The sequence below is a fragment of the Carcharodon carcharias genome, chromosome 7, assembly GCF_017639515.1.
Source record: "Carcharodon carcharias isolate sCarCar2 chromosome 7, sCarCar2.pri, whole genome shotgun sequence".
Classification (NCBI taxonomy): domain Eukaryota; kingdom Metazoa; phylum Chordata; class Chondrichthyes; order Lamniformes; family Lamnidae; genus Carcharodon; species Carcharodon carcharias.
The window spans coordinates 140,259,060-140,280,183 of record NC_054473.1 but is presented as its reverse complement, the minus strand read 5'-3'; positions in this window follow the sequence as shown (position 1 = coordinate 140,280,183).

Below are 21,124 nucleotides of genomic sequence, written 5' to 3'. Positions count from 1 at the left end.
AAAAATATATAATTTAAAAACATCAATTTAAAAAGCTGTCATATGGTATTGATTGATGCCTTGAATAATTGCCATATAAAATGCATTTTAATAGGGTTTATTTCACTGAGTGACGTATTTAATAAATCAAGTTGTTTCCAGTGCGAGCTGGATATTTACATTAACACCAACTCTAAGCCAATTTAGAGCGTCCATCATGCACCTCATGAATTACTATTAAAGTCCTCAATTTCTCCAGTGGGAGCCAGGCACTCAGGACTAGATATGTCAATTACAGAGAACAATATCATGCTGATACTCATTTTAAATAGAATGTAATCCTTTTCCATCAATTTAATGGACAAATATTGTGAGTAGAAGCAAAAGATAAATTAAATGAAATTTGTTATTCAAGGTAAGTGGTACAAATAATATAAGGTTATATTAAATTGTATTTTTAACTCAATATACTGTACACCAGCAGGAGATGTAATCACAACATGTCATCTGGCATTTTATGTCTGCCTGTGTGAAGCGATTAGGCTCTAAGTGGAAATTGCAAATTTTCTTATATTCAGGCAAATTAAGGGACTTGCACAATCACCAACAGATTTGACACTGTACAGCCTAAAGTCCCTACTAATCAAACCCAGGTTAATTAAATCTATATTAAATCTATGAATCTAATGCAAGACCCTCTTACAAAGACTTGAAGGTGTGCACGAACATAAATAACACTGAATAAAACCAATCTAAGATAAGACACACCATCAGTATTTCAGCTAGAAATAATTTCCAGTGCTAATTAAATGTTACCTAACAAAAAAAAACTGAGCTTCGGCTCAGCATGCGATTTGCCTAAAATCATGTCTAGAACAGCAGCTTAACAATTAACATAAAGCACCAATAGCTGGAAACCCCAGAATCTGTCACTTAAAGAGAGCCAATTTCACAATCACTTCCCTATTCCTGCAAAACGTTATTGATGCTGACATTTTGATAAAAATATTATTACTCACCTCAGACATTAAATATAAAAGATTGAATATAACAGAATCAGAATGTATACATTATGAACCTGTATTGTAATATAAGCCTGCCTATAGCATATAGTGCTGGTACCAGCATCACCTAAATTTGTATTTGATTTTAACATTCTGTTGTCAGCAAATAGAATTTGAAAATCCCAGAAATATAACAGCATTAAATCCTTGAAATATGTGCTGTCATGCACCAGAATCTAGTGTAATAATCCAAAGTAAAATAAGAAAAGATAACAGACGTATCTAGCAAGCTCATGTATAGATTTCATTAGCTGTGCCTCACAATGGAACGCAGGAAGGTCAATGTAAAACGATGCCAATACTATCAGCACTTTAATGAATTCTCTTTTTTTCTCTATTCTGTTAGATGCATGTGACCTCAGGCATCTAGAGAGGCACTGTGATCATATTCTTTGTGTGAAGAAACAAGAGCTGTTATACATCAGTGTTACAACAAAGAATACCAGAACAGAAGTGGAGCACGCTGCAACTACCCTTTCAGCTTTAAGCATTCAGATGAAATGCAAAGTCTCAAGTGGTGCTGGCACAAGATTAAGGACGGGGACCAACTGGATTTCCAAGAAATGGCATTATTGTATTCAGCATTTGTAAGAGAATAGAAAATATTTAGTTCATCTAATCATGGGACACTACTGTCTCAGTTATACATTGTGCAATGTTTCTAGATAGATCAGGTCTCAGATATTTTCTCTTGTAATCTTTGGCCTATGCATTCGCAACCTTTTAAAATACACACAAACGTATATAATATATATCTACACACACATCTTGAAGTTGTGTTTTAACAGTTTCATGGTCACAATACCATCTTGTTATGATATGGTTAGGGACCAGTAACTTTTTCTCTAGAGTAGACAAAGTTTGAAATCCCAGGTACTCACCAAGAGAAAAAAGCCACAAGATCCCATGGTTTTAAACAAACAAAATAAACTTTACTATAAAAAGTCAGAAAAGTAAAACAATTTACAATTTCTACTTATACTCTAACATTCAGAATTAACATGAATTAATATAAATTAACAGGCAAACTGTGGCCAAGCACATCACATTGCACATTAAATAGCAGATGTGACTAAGACAAATCCCATAGGTTTCTCAGCAACACACCCAGATGTCAGTGACTACTAAGAGTCACAATCTTACGTTAAAACTCTTTCTCCCTCATAAGTGATTTCCACTCCTAACTTTCGCAGATCTAGCCTTTGAATTCCCCCAAGTCAAAATCCTGGAACCCCCTCCCTAATAGCATTGTGGATGCACCTACACCACATGGACTGCAGTGGCTCAAGAAGGCAGCTCACCGCCACCTTCTCAAGGGCAATTATAGATAGGCAATAAATGCTGGCCTAGCCAGCAACACCCACATTTCATGAATGAATTTGTATAAAGCTGTTCCAATTCGGACTGCCTCAACGTCTGCTCACCTCCCAGTGACTCAATATCTGATCCTGAGGCTGCGTTCCATGGGATTCATAAACCTACACTTCCATCTCTAATTACTGGCACACTTCCAACTCTTTCACAGACTGCTAGCTTCACTAAACTGTTTTCCCTGAACTCCAGCCTCCCAGCTTCGCCAAGCTATAAATGGCTCCCTAGGCTTCTACTGAGCCCTAACTGCAGCAAATAGCTCCCTGAGCTTCTCTGCGAGCTGCAAACCACACAAGGTCCAACCAACAACTAAGCCCCTCTCCCAGCAAACAGATAAATTGAAACCTGAAAACCTTCTTAAGGTCCATCCAACTCCATGACAAAGTAGCCTTTCGGGATTTACTGAATGCTTTTAAACTAATTTAGCTTTAACTCCCAAACAAAATATCTCTCTGGACTGTACTCCTTTGCAAGCAGTGTAGACACCCATCTCCAGTTTTCCAGCTCAGTGGGCCCCTATGTTGATTTATGTCTCTTACCTATCTGTCTGCTAACACCTTAAGTCAACATGGCCCCAACCTTTTGAATATAATAGACTCTAAGCTGCTTTAGTTGTTTTTATCCCATTTTCCACATTTAAAATTTAGTCTCCCCAAAACTAAAAACCACCTCCGAAATATTAACATGAACCATGAACTAGCTATTGTCACAATCTGTAATTTTTAAGCATGACACAAATATATAGGAGATAGGGAGGGGTCAGCCCAGCATATAAAGGCACAGGGCAATGGAAACAAAATTTGTTTCTTAAACTGCAAGTTGCCAATTGTAGTTGGGTTGTCAGAGGTGCCAAAACATAACATCCTAGATCTTCCGGTCCATTGCTGAGACATTTGCCACTACTGAGTGTTGCAATGAAATTGGAAGATCTGGGGAACTGACAAATGCTGGTACCCCAAACTTCCGGATCTCCAGGAATGGCTGTGTGGGAGCCCTTCCTGATGCTCTCACTGGGACATGGCAGCACAAAAAACGTGGACCATTTTCCCACTACTTACACTGATTTACTGATTTACTTAGAGGCATTCCTAAAACCTGCTCCAGGAGTGCAGCCCTTTAAATCGGGAGGAGTATCTCCATAGATACTATTCAAACCGCCCTGGCACCTTTAGTGCTGCTCAACCACACACCCGCACAGCCACCACCACCCCCACCTACCGTCCCGTTCCGCACCACCAGCTCACCCCCAATCCCACACCTCAGCCTCACATATGTTCACTAGTTTTATGCTCCATCCCACTTTCAATAATGGCCAACAATCCATTTGCCTTCCTAATTACTTGTTGCACCTGCATGCTAACTTTTTGTGATTCATTTGCAATGACATCCAGATCCCTCACTGCAGCTTTCTGCAGTCTCATTCCTTTAAATAATATTCTGTTTTTCTACCAGATCCTTAGTTCCACTGATGTCAGACCAGAGCTGGTGATGCTGTTGATATGGTGGGCAATGATGGGGGAATAGGGGGCAAGGGATGAGTCAAGGGTGCGAGGGGAGGAGTGACGAGGGAGGGCTGATGGTGACTGGGTGAGTGGCACTGGGAAGGGGTGATGGGGGTGATATTGAGCAGCAATGGGAAAGGGATCGCTAGAATAAGGAGTTTATAAAAATTACCTTGAAAACATTTGGAAACACTGAACTGAAGGCAGTCTTCAAGGGTGTGCCTTCAGTTCATTACAATAAAGCAGGTGTGGTTTAACTTCAGCTATTCCTTGCCACTAGGCCTCACATTTCTCCTTGACATTGGATCCAAGTGCAGTCGGGACAAGGCGTTCCTGCAGCTGGCGAAAATGTATAAAACATAATTTATAATGCAGTCAGTGGCATAAGCCACAGCTTCATTGCTGACAGGAAGATCTGGGCCAATCTTCCCCACTGTTAGTAAGGAGGGAAAACCTAACAGCATAATCACTCTGCATCAAATTAACCACACTGGCCCGCTCCCCAAACATCTGGCTACTGACATTTAAATTGGAGTATTACAATGCAATAAAACATTGAGGAGTTGAGATTACTTCATATGCTATGGCACAATGTCTGAACAGTATACTATTACCTGCAGCCTGGTTTTATATCCTGTAGAAATTCAGTGTCATGTATTATTTTGTTAGCATTATTACCAGAAGTTTATATACATAATAATTTCACTAAACTTTATATGTTATCCACATTCCTAAATATTAAAGCAAGTGCAACTTGAAATAATTAGAAAAGGCCAAACAAGAAAAATCCAGACAAAAATAAAAATATTCATTTTTAAATAAACCTATTGACACCAATTACAAACTACAAATTGTACACAGTAGCTGTAAATGTTATAGTATAAAAAGTCAACTTATGGGATATGCTAATGTATGACATAGATGATGATGTACTGCTGACAACATGTGTTAGACTTCCTCTCTCTCTCTTTCGAAAGAGAGTGGGAGATTGGAACACCATGCCTAGGAGCAACATGCCTACATCATAACCTGTTTAGAAGTGTTAAGCAGATACCAGAGTGTGATTGCAGTCTGTCTGCTAACCAAGTACCACACCTAGAATCCACAGATAGAAGAGACATCTCAGAACATGGTGGCAGCAGTGGAGACATTGATGTTATCAAAGGAACCACAGAGTGAAGAAAACCCTGATAGCAGCTCAAAGCAAATTGATGGAAGGAGGAGGCACACTTGAAAGAGATAACGATGACCGTACTTGTTGAGCAGTCCCTGCCCCTACCCCACCAATTTGACTACCTTGAGGGCCCACAGAGAGGCCAGCAGTGGGAAGTACTGTCCAATAGCAGATGACCTTCTCCTGAGGCAAGGAATGGAGGAGTCCACTGTGGACTTTGAGTCTGTTCCCAAAGCTTTACATACTTTAGCACACCACGGAAGCCCGTTATCAAGCTAGCAGTTCAGTATGCTCCGCAGGTCAAACTTCAAGCACAGGATCTGCTGTTAATATATTAGCAGATTAATTCTAATGGCTTCAACCAATGACTCTTCATCCATGAGAAATCAAATTACAAAGTCCAGGCAGCGTAGACCTTCCAACTAAAGGCAGGGCTATTGTTCCTTTTTGCTACAAGGAGCAACAGATCGTTGATTCTCTCTATGTTCTTCAGGATTAATACATCCTTGTTGAGTGGTGATGTCAGCATACTTCTAGGAATCCTTAAAAAAACAGATGATGTTCATTATTTGAACTTACAACAACATTTTATTTCGAATCAGTGGAACTTCAGCCTTCAGAAGCTGACGAAGTTTATACAATCAGCATCAGGCTCCTTTCTTTCACAGAGACACCATCCACTAGACCCTGGGTGGAGTTTGAAGTTATGAATCTCTCAGTTCTTCATGAAGTAAGGACACAGAAGGCACTGCAGCAAATGTTGACCATTCACCTGAAGATCTGCTGGACCTGAATTGGCTCTTCCTGGAAGAAATGATGAGGAAGAAGCCCTTGCAGCATAGAGTGATCTTTTGGAGGATGAGATCCTAAAGGATGATTTGTCTTTCCAGTTGACAGATGCAGCATATGAAGTCTCTGTTGTCTTGTTAGGGGAGTCAGCTGTGTTTCTAGTGGCCGAGCAGCGTTTAGATCTTAGTTCAATTGAACCTACCATTGTATTGCCTAGCCTATTTCCTGTTGTCCATGAAGTGTCTTCCACGGAGAATGCCTTGCCTGATTCCAGGTCAGACTCCATAGAAGACCACACTGCCAAAGAGCTGGTACATTTTTCCCTCCAGAGCTGGATTTCAGCACAGAAGCTATGGCAGAATCTTCAGCACTTCTGAAGCTGCAGAATCCTGCACAGCAATCTTGTCCCTAAGTTAATTGTCTGCAGGAAATTCATCTCATTACAGGAGATGAGGTAGTCTTGTCTCCATATTCTCAGCAATTCTTCCCATAGTGGAGCAACCTCACACAGAAAGAAGTGTGGCTCTCTTACCACTGCTTACAAAAAGTGAACAGCCTTCCTGAAATAACATTGGGAAATCATCTCTTCTTGATCTCTTGACAGGCTTATAGGAATGTTGTCATTTTCTCCTTCATCGTCTAAGTTCATTGAAATCTTGGATCTTCAGTACCTTTTCAGTCTTCGATGCTGCAGAGCATGTTTTGGCTGTGACAGTCTTCTCTGGAGTTGAAGATCATTCATCTTTTGAGGTTCTTTCCCTGTGTGCTTTGATGGAGCAACAAGTTCCACAGAGTGTCCTGAGTTCTTCTCTTCTAGTCCCAGAGAGTCTAACAGTCTTAACTCTTCAGTCTTCTCTCTCTTGAATCACTCTTTCTTTGAAAAGTCTTTGTTGTCCTTGCAGTTCAGTCATCCTGAACCCTACACTCTGTTTACCAGCAATGCTGCTAAGCTGCTGTCCTATTCTGCAGATGATGATGTCCCACCAGCTGCAGAAGAAAGCATTTGTGTCTCTCCCTTAAGGGCTGAGAATACTGTGGGATATTGAATCACCAGGACCGTGACTTGGGGAGGGGAAGTGTAAGAATTGAAGTTGGGTAGAATCTGTAGGTACAAAAAGAGAGTTACAGAAATGCAACGTTAATAGTTGAAAGCATAGTTTCATATTATTGTTAAAGATTGGATAATATACTTTGAGGGAGGTGTAGTATAAAGGGTTAACAGATGGGATATGCTAATGTATGACATGGATGATGATGTACAACTGACATGTATTAGATTCATGCATTAGATTCTCAAGAGAGAGATTAGATCACCATGCCTAGGAGCAACATGCCTACTCTGTAACCCATTTAGAAGTAGTACTAATAAACAAGTGTTAAGCAGATACCATAGTAGGACTGCAATCTACTAACCAAGTACCACACCTAAAGTGCACAGATAGAGGGACCATCTCAAAACAAATAGCAATCTGGTATTAGGAAGAAACTGTGGTGGGAAAACTCAGCTGGTCTGGCTGATGCTCTGTGGAAAGAGAAACTGAGTTAACATTTTAGGTTGAATATGACTTCTCCAGAAATGAAGAGAGGTAGAAACGTGATGGGTTTTATACTGTTGAAAGGGGGAGGGGGAGGTAGACAAAAGAGAAGGTCTGGAATAGGTTAAAGTGTGGGAGATTCAGAGTCTGTTCAGTGAAATGTTAAAACATCAGCAGACATAGTTCTGAAAACTTTAGCTTGAATACATTAAATATATGGTCCAGTGTATCCAAATGATTTGTTCAATATTGCTTCTGGAAATTATATAACTTGCAACCTGAATACTGGACCTGAATACTTGTGTTCAGTTATAATATAGATGTCATTAATGTTCTTTTGAACTAGATCTAAAGAATTGAAAGAAAATTTGCAGTACAATGCATCATTCCTACTAACTGCTTGCACAGCAATGCAAAAACTAGTTGAACATCTACAATTTATCATTGACTAAACAATTCTGTTTAACTAATCACATTTGTTGCTTTCACATAGTAAAATACATTGGCATTCTGCTAAAGCACTTCATTCTTCAGCTGTCCCAAGGGCTCAGGTGCATCTTAGTAGGCTGAAGATTCCACAATGTTGTCTCTGCAGTGAATGCACTATTGACTACAGAAACTAACAATGCTATTGAACTGGCGAATACTTAACTTCCAAACTTACAAAATTGCAACCTTTTTAATAGCATTTAACTGCCCCAGAATACCAGTAATTGCTTATAATGGGGACAGGGAAGGGGGCAGAGTAACAGAGGTTACAATATGTGCTGCTGAATCATTTATAGTTTTTTTGTTGCATCTGTATATTGCATTTCTTAGACTGTTGTGAAAGGAACTAGTGCTGGCTGCAAGGTTATCATTAGGAGCTGTGCAGTTCTTTGTTCTTTTCATTGACTATACATTCAAAAAACAGTGGCAACATTCACTTGGATTCAAATTCACATTTAGGTTCAGTGATAGTCAGTTGGATTGGAGCCAACATCTTCAGGTTTTCTTAATTGGTTGACTTTTAATTAGTCCTGGTGAACCGACATCTGGAAAAATATTTCCACCCAAACCATTTTATGTTGAAAGAAAAGCTAATGGTGTCAACTTAGAAATATTTTATTTTATCATATTTTATTTTTCACATCAGCTATGTTGTTAAAAAAGCTGACCATTGATATCCATCAACAAACCTGCTGGTAAAATAAAAGCACTGTAACAACATTTTCATTTTTCTCAGCATTTTCTTAATAAGCTTAAAGGAGACTGAGATATTTCTGGGGAAGCAGAACAGTACTTGAAATAGGCTATTGGTGAGGTCCAACGCACAATATTTGTAACCAGTACTCTCACTCAACTTGGTATGCTGCAGTAAGAAAGCCACATTGCATGTCACTGTATTCTATACACTATAAATTGAAGCAGGAGCTTCCATTTACATTTAAAAGGCACTTTATAAGAGCATGAAAAAATAGATGCTGAGCCAAAGTAGGAAAGGTTAGATGGGTGACTAATAGCTTGATTTAAAAAGATGGACACTAAGGTCTATCTTGGAGGAGAAGAAGTGAAGAAGCAAAGGGATTTAGAGAGGGAATCCCAGAGACTGTGGTAGTCACAGCAGCAAAAGGTGGGACAAAAGGCGGTAAGATGCACAAGAGACTGAAGTCGGCGGAAAGGAGGTTCATGCATGTGAGGGGTGGCTGTAGACCTTGAGACTGGTAGAGATGGGAAGGCAAGGCCAAAAAGACATTTAAGCATAAGGATGGAGGTTTTAAATTTGATATATTGAGGACTGAAAGACAATGTAGGTCAGTGAGAAATGGGTTAAGGAAGAGTGGGACTTGGTGCAAAATAGGATATGGCTTAGATGAAGCACATAAAAGGCCAGCCAGGAGAGCATTTAGAGTAAATTGACTCTGCAGGTGACAAAGGCATGGATAAAATTTTCAGTAGGAGGTGGGTTCAGATGGGCTTTATTACAGGAGGTGTATCCAAGCAGTCATTGAGAGGGATAGGATATGAGGTAAAAAAAATGAGGACAGTGCTCAATGGAACACCAAGGTTGTAAGCAGTAAGGGACACATGAGGAGACGGGAGACTACACCAGAGTGAGACAGGGACTGAATGAGTAGTGAATTAGGTTCATGTTGGAATTCAGTGCACAGAGAAAGAAGTCTGGTATACATAGGAATTATTCTAAGTTAATTAGGTGGGTAATTAAATTAAGTTAACTAAATAACATAAGTAACAATGGCAGGACAATTGTTATGTTGCAGCTGTGGAATGTGGATGCTTTTGGACCTCAACGTGATCCATGACAAACACATCTGCAGAAAGTGTAAGCAGCTAAAGGAATTCTAGGTCAGGATTATTGGTCTGGAAGCTGAACTGTAGACACCGCACAACGTAAGGGAGGGCAAGAAATATCTGAACACTTTGTTCCAGAATACTGTCATGCCTCTTAGAGTAAGGTCATCTGTTTTGGTCAGCAGCGAGGGATAGGAAGATGTGACTGTCAGTGAGGTAGGTAATGAGACCGAGCAGACAGTAATGGAGGAGACTCAGGCTTTGCAATTGTCAAAAAGGTTTGAGGTGTTCGCAACCTGTGTAGACGAAAGGTGGTTAAGCAGGCTGGCCATAGCACCATGGTACAGGAAGCCATTCAAGCGGGGAGAGCAAACAGGAATGTAGTGGTAGTAGGTGATAGTTTAGTGAGGGTGATTGATACTGTTCTCTGCAACAAAGAGTGAGAGTCCACAAAGCTTTGTCGCTTGCCTAGTGCGAGGGTTCGGGACATCTGCTCAGTGCTGGAGAGGAATTTGCAAGAGGAGGGGGAGGATCCAGTAGCCATGGTCCATGTAGGTACCAATGACATAGGCTGGACAAGAAAGGAGGTTATGCATAGTCAGAATGAGAAGCTAGGCACAAATTAAAAAGCAGAACCTCAAAGGTAATAATCTCTGGATTATTACCTGAGCCACATGCAAATTGGCATAGAGAAAATAAGATTAGAGAGACGCATGTTTTGCTCAAAGACTGGTGTGAGAAAAGTGGGTTCTGGTTCATGGGGCACTGGCACCGGTACAGGGGAAAGTGGGGCACGTACCATTGGGACGGTCAACACCTGAACCCTGCTGGGACATGTGATTTTGCAAATCACAGAACTAGGGAAGTAGAAGGGACTTTAATCTAAACAAGGGTGGTGAGGGATCAAGCATGGGTAGATGTGGCAAATCAAGGGGTAGATTCAAATCAGGAGACCATAATAGCAACATGGGAAATGTGGGTCATAAGATAGCAGAAAGGGACAGAGAGATGAAACCGAAGATTACACCAATAGTCAAGGCTAGATGCTACAAAGAGAGCAAAAAGACAAAAATCTAGGCTCTATATCTGAATGTGCATAGCATTCATAGCAAAGTAAATGAATTGAAAGCGCATATTGAAATAAATAGGTACGATCTGATAGCCATTACTCAGATGTGGCTGCAAGATGACAAAGGTTGGGTCCTGAATGTTGAGAGGTATATGATATTCAAGAAGAATAGAAAGATGGTAAAGGTTGAGGGATAGCACTGTTGACCAAGGATGGCATTTGTGCAATAGTTAGAGGTAGTCTTGGTTCAGGAGATCAGAAGAGTCGGTTTGGGTGGGGATGAGGAATAGCAAGAGAAAGAAGTCACTGGTGGGAGTGATTTACAGGCCCTCTAACAGTAGCCACAACAGTAGGACAAAGTATACTAGAAGAAATATTGGGTGCTTGTGATAAAGGGTCAGCAATAATCATGGGTGATTTTAATCTACCTATAAACTGGAAAAATCAGATTGACAGTAGTAGCCTGGATGAGGAGTTCATAGAATGCTTTCGAGTTAGTTTCTTGGAGCAGCTTGTTCTGGAGCCAACCAGAGAGCAAGTTATATTAGACTTGGCATTGTGTAACGTGACAGGATTAATTAATAACCTCAGAGTGAAAGCACCCCTCAGTAGCAGCAACCAAAATATGATTGAATTTTACATCCAGTTTGAAATGGAGAAGAGTGGGTCCAGGACTAATACATTAAACTTTAAAAAGGACAACTATGTGGACATGAAAGCTGAGGTAGCTGAAGTGAACTAGGATACTAGGCTAGGGGATAGATCAATTGAGATGCAGTGGAAGATATTTAAGGGGGTATTTCAGAATGCTCAGAATAAATATATTCCTACTCTAAAGAAAATTTCTAAGGGCATGACCTGTTGTTAACTAAAGGAGTTAAGGAAAGCATTAAACTTAAGGAAAAAGCTTATAACTGTGAAAAGATGAGTAGCAGGTCAGATGATTGGTCAGAATATAAAGAACGGCAGAGAATAACTAAAAGGTTAATCAGGAGAAAGAAATTAGTCTAAGAGAAAGCTAGTTAGAAGTGTAAAAACAGGTAGCAAGAGTTTCTACAGGTATTTAAAAAGGAAGAGTAGGTAAAGTGAGTGTTGGTCCTCTAGAGTGACAATGGGGAGTTAATAGTAGATAGTAAGGAAATAGCAGATGAAATGAACAAATATTTGGCTTCTGTCTTCACTACAGAGGTTGCAAAAAGTATTCCAGTAATAGCTATAAATCAGGAGGCGGGAGGGAGAAGGAAATATGGTGAAATTACAATCACTAGGGAAGCGGTACTGAGCAAACTGATGGAGCAGCGGGTTGACAAATCCTCAGGTCCTGATGGACTTCACCTTAGGATCTTAAAAGGGATGGTTAATGCGGTAGTGGATACATTGTTTTAATTTTTCAAAATTTCCTAGATTCTGGAAAGGTTCCATCAGGCTGGAAAGTAGCAAATATATTCAAATATACATTCTCTGTTCAAGATCAGAGGGAGGCAGAAAACAGGAAACTATAGGCCAGTTAGCTTGACGTCTGTCGTGGGGAAGGTGTTAGAATCGATCATAAAGGAGGTTATAGCTGGGCACTTAGAGAAACTCAAAGTAATTGGGAAGAGTCAACATGGTTTTGTGAAAGAGAAATTATGTTTAACCAATTTATTGGCGTTCTTTGAAGGAGTAACATGCGCTGCAGATAAAAGGGAGCCTGTAGACATGCAGCACTTGAATTTCCAGAAGGCATTTGATAAGGTGCCACATTAAAGGTTATTGTGGAAAATAAAAGCCCATGGTGTAGGGGATAACATATTAGCATGGATAGAAGATTGGCTGGCTGGCAGAAAACAGAAATGAGGCATAAATGGGTCATTTTCTGATTGGCAGGATGTAACAAGTGGAGTCCCGGCAGGATCTGTGCTGGGGCCTCAACTTTTTACAGTTTATATCAATGACTTAGGTGAGGGGAGTGTAGATATGGTGGCTAAATTTGCAGATGGCACAAGGATAGGTAGGAAAGTATGTTGTGAAGAGGATGTAAGGAGGTTACAGATGGATATAGATATTTTGAGTGAGTGGGCAAAAAGTCCTGTAGATGGAGTATAATGTAGGAAAATTTGAAGTTGTTCACTTTGGCAGGAAGATTAAAAAAGCAGAGTATTGCTTAAATGGAGATTGGCTACAGAATTCTGAGGTGCATAGGGATTTAGGGGCGGAATCATCCCAGATCTGCACAAAATGCAGTAGCAGCCAGGAAAAATGTCATTTCACCCGTAGGCCGCAATGGCGGGTTTTGCACCATATAGTCCCATTCCAATCTCAATAAATATTCAGCCACAGGAACCATATTGTCTCACTTGTGGGTGGCCTCCAATTTGCCTGCCACGCCATTACCTCGCCGATCCCTCACACAGGGCACTATATTTAAAGTGCAGCTACATACATACTTCTCAATGCTTGCAGCCCAGGATTGCACTGGTGAAGGCATGGCCCCAAAGTCCAAGGAGAGTGCAGCCCCCCGAATCAATGACACATCCCTGGGTTAACTTCTGGATGCCGTGGAGGCCCATCAGTCTCGCCAGCCAGGCTTGGGAGGCGATGGCAGAAGTGGTTAGTACCAATGATGCACACAAGAGGTTTGCCATCCAGTGTAGAAAACAGATGAATGGTCTCATCCATGCCATCGGGGTAAGGCAACCATCTCATCAGTCTAAATGCACACACTCATAAGGCCATCAAACATTCACTGACATCTCACTCACTGCCAGCTGGAGGGACATCACCACATGTTCTCTCACACATACCCTCACATGTCCGTCTGACCTTATCACCTCTGGTCACTGCCTCCTCAGCCCTCACCATCTTGAGGCTACTTGCACAGATCAACATGTACTCCCACACACACCCTGGGATACCCCACTTCCCCAGTACAGCCCTCACCCTGCAGCTTCTTTCTTTGCCTGAGGCCACTTCTCTGCCTTCACCTGCCATTGAAAAGCCACCCCCACCTTATGGCTGGTCTGGTAGGTAGAGACCTGCCCGTGAGACCCCCTAAAAGTGATGTGGGGCTGCCTCCGAAGCCTGGTGCTGATAACTGCGATGGCTGCCCGTAGCCAGGTAGGTAAACAAGCCTTAAAGTCTCGAGCGATGTGCAGAAGCTACGCGTTGCTTATGTGCAATCGCGCTGCAAGCCGGGATGATCCAGAATGGGGGAATGATTCTGGCGAGCAGGGCTTATAATGAAATGCTAAAGTATTGAAATTAGGTTCCCAACGCACGGCAGCAGGAAACACAGCCTGCCATTGAAGAGTGGAGCGGACGATCGCAAACTGGTTTCACAACGGCGTGAAACCAATTTTTGGCCATCTCACCATGTTGCTCCCCCTGCCCCTATCCGCCATGACACCCAACACCAAAGAGGCCAGAAAATTCCAGCCTGGGTGTTCTAGTGCATGAGTCACAAAAAGGTAGTATGCAGGTACAGCAAGTAATTAAGAAGGCTAATGGAATGCTGTCCTTTATTCCGAGGGGAATTGAACATAAAAATAAGGATGTTATGCTTCAGTTATACAGGGCATTGGTGAGACCACATCTTGCGTGCAGTTTTATTTAGGGAGAGGTGTAAATGCATTGAAGGCAGTTCAGAGGAGGTTTGCTAAATTTATACCTGGAATGAGCAGTCTTATGACGATAGGTTACACAGACTGGGCTTGTTTCCACTGGAGTTTCGTCGAGTGTGGGGTGATTTGATTGAAGTACATAAGATCCTAATCAGTATTGACAAGGTGGACGTGGAAAGGATGATTCCTCTTGTAGGTGAGTCAAGAACTAGGAGGCACTGTTTTAAATCTAGGGGTTGCCCTTTTAGGTCAGAGATGAAGAGATTTTTTTTCCCTCAGAGGGTTGTGCGACTTTGGAACTTCCCGTCTTCAAATGCAGTGGAGGCAGGGTCATTGAATATTTTTGAGGCAGAGGTAGATAGATTCTTGTTAGGCAAGGGAATCAAAGGTTATCGTAGGTAGATAGGAATGTGGAATTTGAAACACAAACGGATCAGCGATGATCTTATTTAATGGCGGAGCAGGCTCAAAGGGCCAAATGGCGTACTCTGCTCCTATTTCATATGTTTGTATGTAAACAGGCTGGTTCAGCTTGAGATTTTGGCCAGAGAGAGGTAGAACAGAACAGATTTTGTGGTAAGGGACAAGGAGAATTTTTGTGTTCTTCTCAATGTCTGGTTAGACGAAATTATGATTCAACCAAGTCTGGATGTCAGATTAGGAAGGTAACTTTGACTGAGTGATACTGTAAAATGGGCAATAATGAATCAGCATTTTCACCGGAAATAAAAATCGGGAGCGATGTAAAATGGGCTGCTGATTCACAATCACCTGTTTTACACTATCACACAAAACCAGAGATGCCTTGGGTCCTAAAATTGCTCTCAGTAATGCTGTTAACTGGCTTCAACAAGGGTGACACCAGGGGTATTAAGGTTGATCCCAAGTTACGGAGGCAAAGGAAAAAAAATGAGCTATAATTCCCAATGCCAATCGGTGCCAGCCACCTCTGTGAAACATGAATGTTTGTGGATGTGTTATGGTTCATTGAGGTAATTTTTAGTTCTAGGAAGCTTAAATTTTAACTATAGAAAATGGGATAATGCAACCAAAGCAGCATGAAGACTATTACACTTAAAAGGTTGGGGCCATGTTGACTTAAGGGGTTAACACCTAGAAAGGTAAGATCATAAAATAGCAGGTGGGCTTACTTCACTGCGGAACTGGAGACAAGGTGTCTACGCTGCTTGCAAAGAAATGAAGATCAGAGAGTAGTTTTGTTTTGGGGGTAAAAGCTACAATTATTTTAAAAGCATTCAATGAGCCCTGGAAAGCAACATAGTCATGGAGATGAGTGGAACTTAAGAAAATTCTAGGTTTCAATTTACCTGTATATTTGTTGGGCGAGTGAGCGTTCTACAGCAGGGAAAAGGCCAAACCAAAAAGGTGCTTCTGTTAACAAGCTGCAGGCAGCAAAAGTGTTGCTGTTAGCTGACTCTGTGCAGTTAGGGCTTAGGAGAAGTCCTGGGGCACTGAAAAAGTGGCAGAACGTCCCTGGCTCCTTGCTGGAAAGGGTTATGGCTCAGAAGAAGCCCTGGGGCCCATTTATAGCTTGGTAAAGCTGGGGAGATTGGAGCTTAGTGAAATCCAGGGGCAGTGCCAGCCCAGTGAAGTGAGCCAGCTACTGAAGAGCTGACATTGCACCAGTAAGCAGAGGCTGAAGTGCAGACTTGGAAATCAGGGGAACTAAATCACAGGAGGCGAGATTGAAACCCTGGGAGGTGTGCAGTCATTGAGGCAGTCCAAGTTGGAGCGGCTTTGAGGGAATTCAGAAACTTGATCTTCGAAAATGAGAAGTTTGGATCCCCTTGTGAGGGAGATAGAGTTTCAATGAGATTGGCTGATTCACAGTGTTTACTGACATCTGGGTAGGTTGCTGAGAAATCACGGGATCTGTCTTGGTCACATTTGCTCTTTATTGTACAGAGTGGTGTGTTTGAGCATAGTTTGTCTGTTAATTCACATGTGCCTCATATTAACCCTGAATGTTAAAGTATAAGATAGATATTGTACATTTCTTATCTTTCTGACCTTGTACCATAAAGTTTATTTTTGTTTGTTCAAACCCCGTAGAATTTTTGTGGCTTTATTCTCTTAGCAAGTGTGTTGAATTTCAAACTTCATCTACTTTAAACAAATAGTTATTGGTCCCTAACCAGATTGCATCAAAATCTTGGAGGTCTGGTCTAGGATCATAACCGGTGTCAGGTAAAGCAGATGGCTTGGCTGTAGTGGTCTCTATGATTCAACAGTACCTGTATACACTATTTAACTTCACTTGGAAGCTTATGCCAGCCTCAGGCACCAGCTTTAGGACATAAAGGGCAAGTGAAAAATAAAAAATGTGTGCAAAGAAATTTGGAAAACGTAATTCAGTTTAAGCAACTCATGGCAATGATTTAATCTAGTAAAACCATTGCTAATCAACTATCCATGCAGCTACAATATTATCCTGAGTTTGGTTCTGTATTGGTAAATAAAATGACAGAGTGACTAAAGGTCATCTGTCTATTTTACAATGGTTTACAAATTTTTTTCCTGGTTTTATTACCATTAATGTTTGTTCTTTATTTATTTATTGTTCGTTTCTGTTTCCATAAAATCAGTATCAGTATTTAATGTTCTGAAGAAGAGTCATACGGACTCGAAACGTTAACTCTGTCTTTCTCTCCGCAGATGCTGTCAGACCTGCTGAGTTTTTCCAACAATTTTTGTTTTTGTTTCAATATTTAATGCTTGCCTTCAGTTGAAATCTGAACGTTTTAATTGCGAAGGCCTCCATAGCAGTATCACTGCATTTCTGATTTTCAAAATGTTCCCATGGGACTTTTATCACTGTTGCTAAATGAACCCAGACTCTGTGAGGAGGCATGGGAGTTGGGGGCTGGGGTGGGTGGATGTGGGGAGAGTTGGAAGTTTTACTAGACCTTCGAGTTGAGGGAGCAAGAAAAAGCAGAGAAAGATGTGTCATGCCATTTCCCTGATATGATCCTACCTCCTTCTGCTCTTCCTGGAGGTGGCTTCTGTGCAACTCCAAAGCAGCAGTGGGAAACCATTCAGGCTTGTTAAATGGGTGATCAGAAGCAATTTTCCAAGGGAAATGCAATTTTGATTGCATTAGATGGACTCCACTCTTTGTCCAAACTTCGGCTACTCAGAATAGATGGCTGCTCAGCGGGAGGTCAGAGTAGCATGAAAATAAAATGAAATCTGACCATTTAATGAAGCAAATGATGACCCATAGGCAGAAGCCTGCCATTGCAAGAGCAGCTCCTGGAGACTGTCCTCCCAGACAGTGCCTGGTGTGCAGAGATGGATGTCGGCTCCTTCAGCCATTTCTCACAGCCATTTCTCTCCGCCCTTTTATGAGGCTTTCACCTCGCCAGCACATTAACACTCCAGCCACTGTGAAGGCTGCTTACATGCTCATTCGTCCTCCCTCCTTGACCTGCACACCATCACCAAGTGGACAGCAAATCTGGAAAATTGACCCAGAAGGCACACTGCTCTGACAGCCAGGTTGCAGATCTGTAAATGACTCCAATGGCTAAAAATGTTCTGTGTCTCAAAAAGCTAGCCCCAGTTGTTTATGTTTTGTGCTATTTTATATTATATCTTTTTGAATACATCCAAAAAAATGGGAAACCCTAATTTATTTTCGCACACAATGCTGATCTCATATTTTCTGGACAACTGTTTTCCCGATTTTTTTTCATAAAATTGCTGTAAAAGCAGCAAGAAGCAGAGATACTTGTAAAATAGGGTAGACGCCTAAAATAAAGTTAATGAGAAACTAGGAAGAGAGGAGAAACTGTGTTGCCCCTCCTGTGTCCTGGCTAATATTTATCTTGTTGCTGATGCTGGAATTTTGCTTTGAGCAATTTGGTTGGCACTTTTCCTTCACTACAACAGTAGGGTACATTTCAGAAGTGCTTCAGTGGCTGTTAAGTACTTTTGAACGCCTGGAGATCACGAAAGATGCTATACAGATACAAATTTTTTTTATTTCTTTTTCTGTTCAAGAAGACTATCTGACGTTTCTGCCTGTTGTACAGCAGCTCACAATACTAAGCAATGACTTTAGTGTCTTCAGACCTCAATCATACCCTCCATTTTCTTCTTGCAGGAGATTGTGTTTTAATTTATTTTCAGGGTGCGAACATTGTTGGCATTTATGACCCGCACACAGTTCCCACAAGAAGATGATGATGGTGGAGTTTCTTCTGGTGCACCTGCAGCCCACGTGATGAAGGCACTCCCAAAAAACAGTTTGGTGAGGAGTTCCATGATTTTGACCCAGCAAAAATGAAGGAATAGCAACATACGTCCAAGTCAGGATGGTGTATGATGATGGAGTGGAACTTGGAAAAGTGATCGTGTTCATTTGCCTGATGTGTTCATGCCTCCTCCCGCTCTTCCTGGAGGTGGCTTCTGTGCAGTGATGACAACCCCTAAGCAGCAGTGGGAAACCATTTAGGCTTGTTAAATGGGTGATCTGAAGCAATTTTCCAAGTGAAATGCAATTTTGTTGCATTTGTCCTTCTTGGTGTTAGAGGTTAGAGAGGCGCTGCCCATGAAGCCTTGGCAAGTTGCTGCAATGCATGCTGTAGTTAGCACACACTTCAGCTAGGGAGCATCTGTGAGGGAGGAAGTGGATGTTTTGGAAAGTAAATGAGATGCCAATCAAGCAAAGGTTTTACCAATGTTTGAGAGTGGGGAATCAGGTTGCATTTTAAGGCATTGATGGTATGACATTGTGATTGTTCCCTTCTCACAGCTGGCAGGTCCAATATTTTTCATTTCCATTTTCTGCTTTAAATTCATATTTGCTGCAATTGCTATAATAAATACTATATGACTACCAGTGATTGATCAAAGAAGAAATAAACATATTTAAGATGGTTTTTAGGTAGCTAGGCAGATCTGAAGGCACCCTTCAGTACCCATCAGCCAGTCTCCAGAGTTGTCCTGGTGTGCTGCACTCCGCACAGCATTGCACAGCAATGAGGTTTGGACCTGCAGGATGAAAAAAGTACACAGCACATATTGCTGCATACAATTCTGAGGACAAAGGAGGTAATGAGAGCAATGCAGTACCTACTGTTTAGTTATTGCCTGGGATGCCCTTATTAATGTAAGGTTCACCTGGTTTGCACTAGTGAATCATATGCAACAACCACTCCGTCACTCCACACCGCCCCCCCAACACCCAATGTCTCCGACACAAAAAAAAGTCCTGACAACAACTGTCCATCCCTTGCCCCTCGTCCCATTGGACCCCATCTGACCACATCCATTAACACCTTCCTATTCATTATATAGCAAGTTAAAAGGCAACTTGTCACACTGCAACCAAGAATGGGTAAGGTGGGCAAGTTTTGTGTGATTGAACTAAACAATGGAAACTTCACAACAAAACATTTTCCCATAAGCCCATCTGCGTCCCCCTGTGGAACTACAAAGTTTTGTTCTTTCACAACTATGTGGCACAATCCCATCACTTTAGCAACGGTAGTTCAGATTCCTGTTCTGTTGGGATGCACTTGGCCAGTGACCTCTCGGTTTTGGGGTCTGTGAGAGGCCCGGTGAAAGACTGCTCCACCTGCACTTGTGCAGGGGCGGACTCAGCCATCGGGATATGAGACAACATATTAGTTAGTGGTTGAGGTGTGGGCCGACCAATGTGTGAGAAATAGGAGCACTTTGAATGAAATCCCCACTTCGATGACCCTTTCTTCATTATCTTCTTCTTGAATTAGCCACATTTTACTTCTACAATTCTGCTGGACAACACTTTGGTCAGATCAGTGAGGCACTGCAAGGCCAAGGCCAAGGTTTCTGCCAGCCTCTTTATGGCATCAGGCATATTAACATTCAGAGTGTGCACATCCATGGTCAAGTTGTGCATAGCCTCATTTGATTGTCACTTTTGATGTTCCAAAGAGCTGGCCCCTCTGTCATGAAGAAGACATCATCACCTTTCTCTGAGACACTAACCCACTCATGCTCGTGTTGGAGTCCTCCATTGTCTTGGCAATCATGGTCAGCATGCTTGAAAGACCTGTCAGTACATCATTCATTGTCTGCTCGATGATTCTCCTTTTCATTGGTGGCCCTGAGGTGCAGCAGCTGTGTAGAACAGAGCAGAGCTTGGAGGGTAGCTCCAACCAATGGATAGTTTCTACCTCCATCTGCTCTTGCTCACTTGAGTAGACTGCGTCATCCAGTGAAAAGTCAACTACCCATGTAACTGGTCCCATTGAAGTGCAAGTATCTGAACTGCTGCGAGGAAAGCATGAGTCACATGATGGTTCACCCTCAGAATGAAACAGCCCCTCTGAGGGTTTGTTCTCCATGATGTCCATGGACCTTGCTGCATGCCTAAATACCTTGACGTAGAGAAAATATATGAATTAGTTCTGGCAAGGTATGTCTGTTGCAACTTATCGTTAAGGATAATCAAATTTTACTTGCTGTTGAAATCAAGTCAATGTGACTGGCTGTTGTATGACATGTGGGTCACTGATGCTTAATTGTGTTACTAGGTAGCTGATAGCTCCCTGTTCCCCTATCTCTGATGGCCAGGGATGCTGAAACACCACTAATCTCCAGCACTTCCTCCTCTGTAGCTGTTTACTGTGAGATCTGTAGAGGCCCAACTCCAGTTCTCTTTCCCTCCCTTGAGCTCTGTGCTCTCTTTTTCTACAACAGGTGAAAGGACAGGCTGTGTGTGATCGCAATGACATGAGT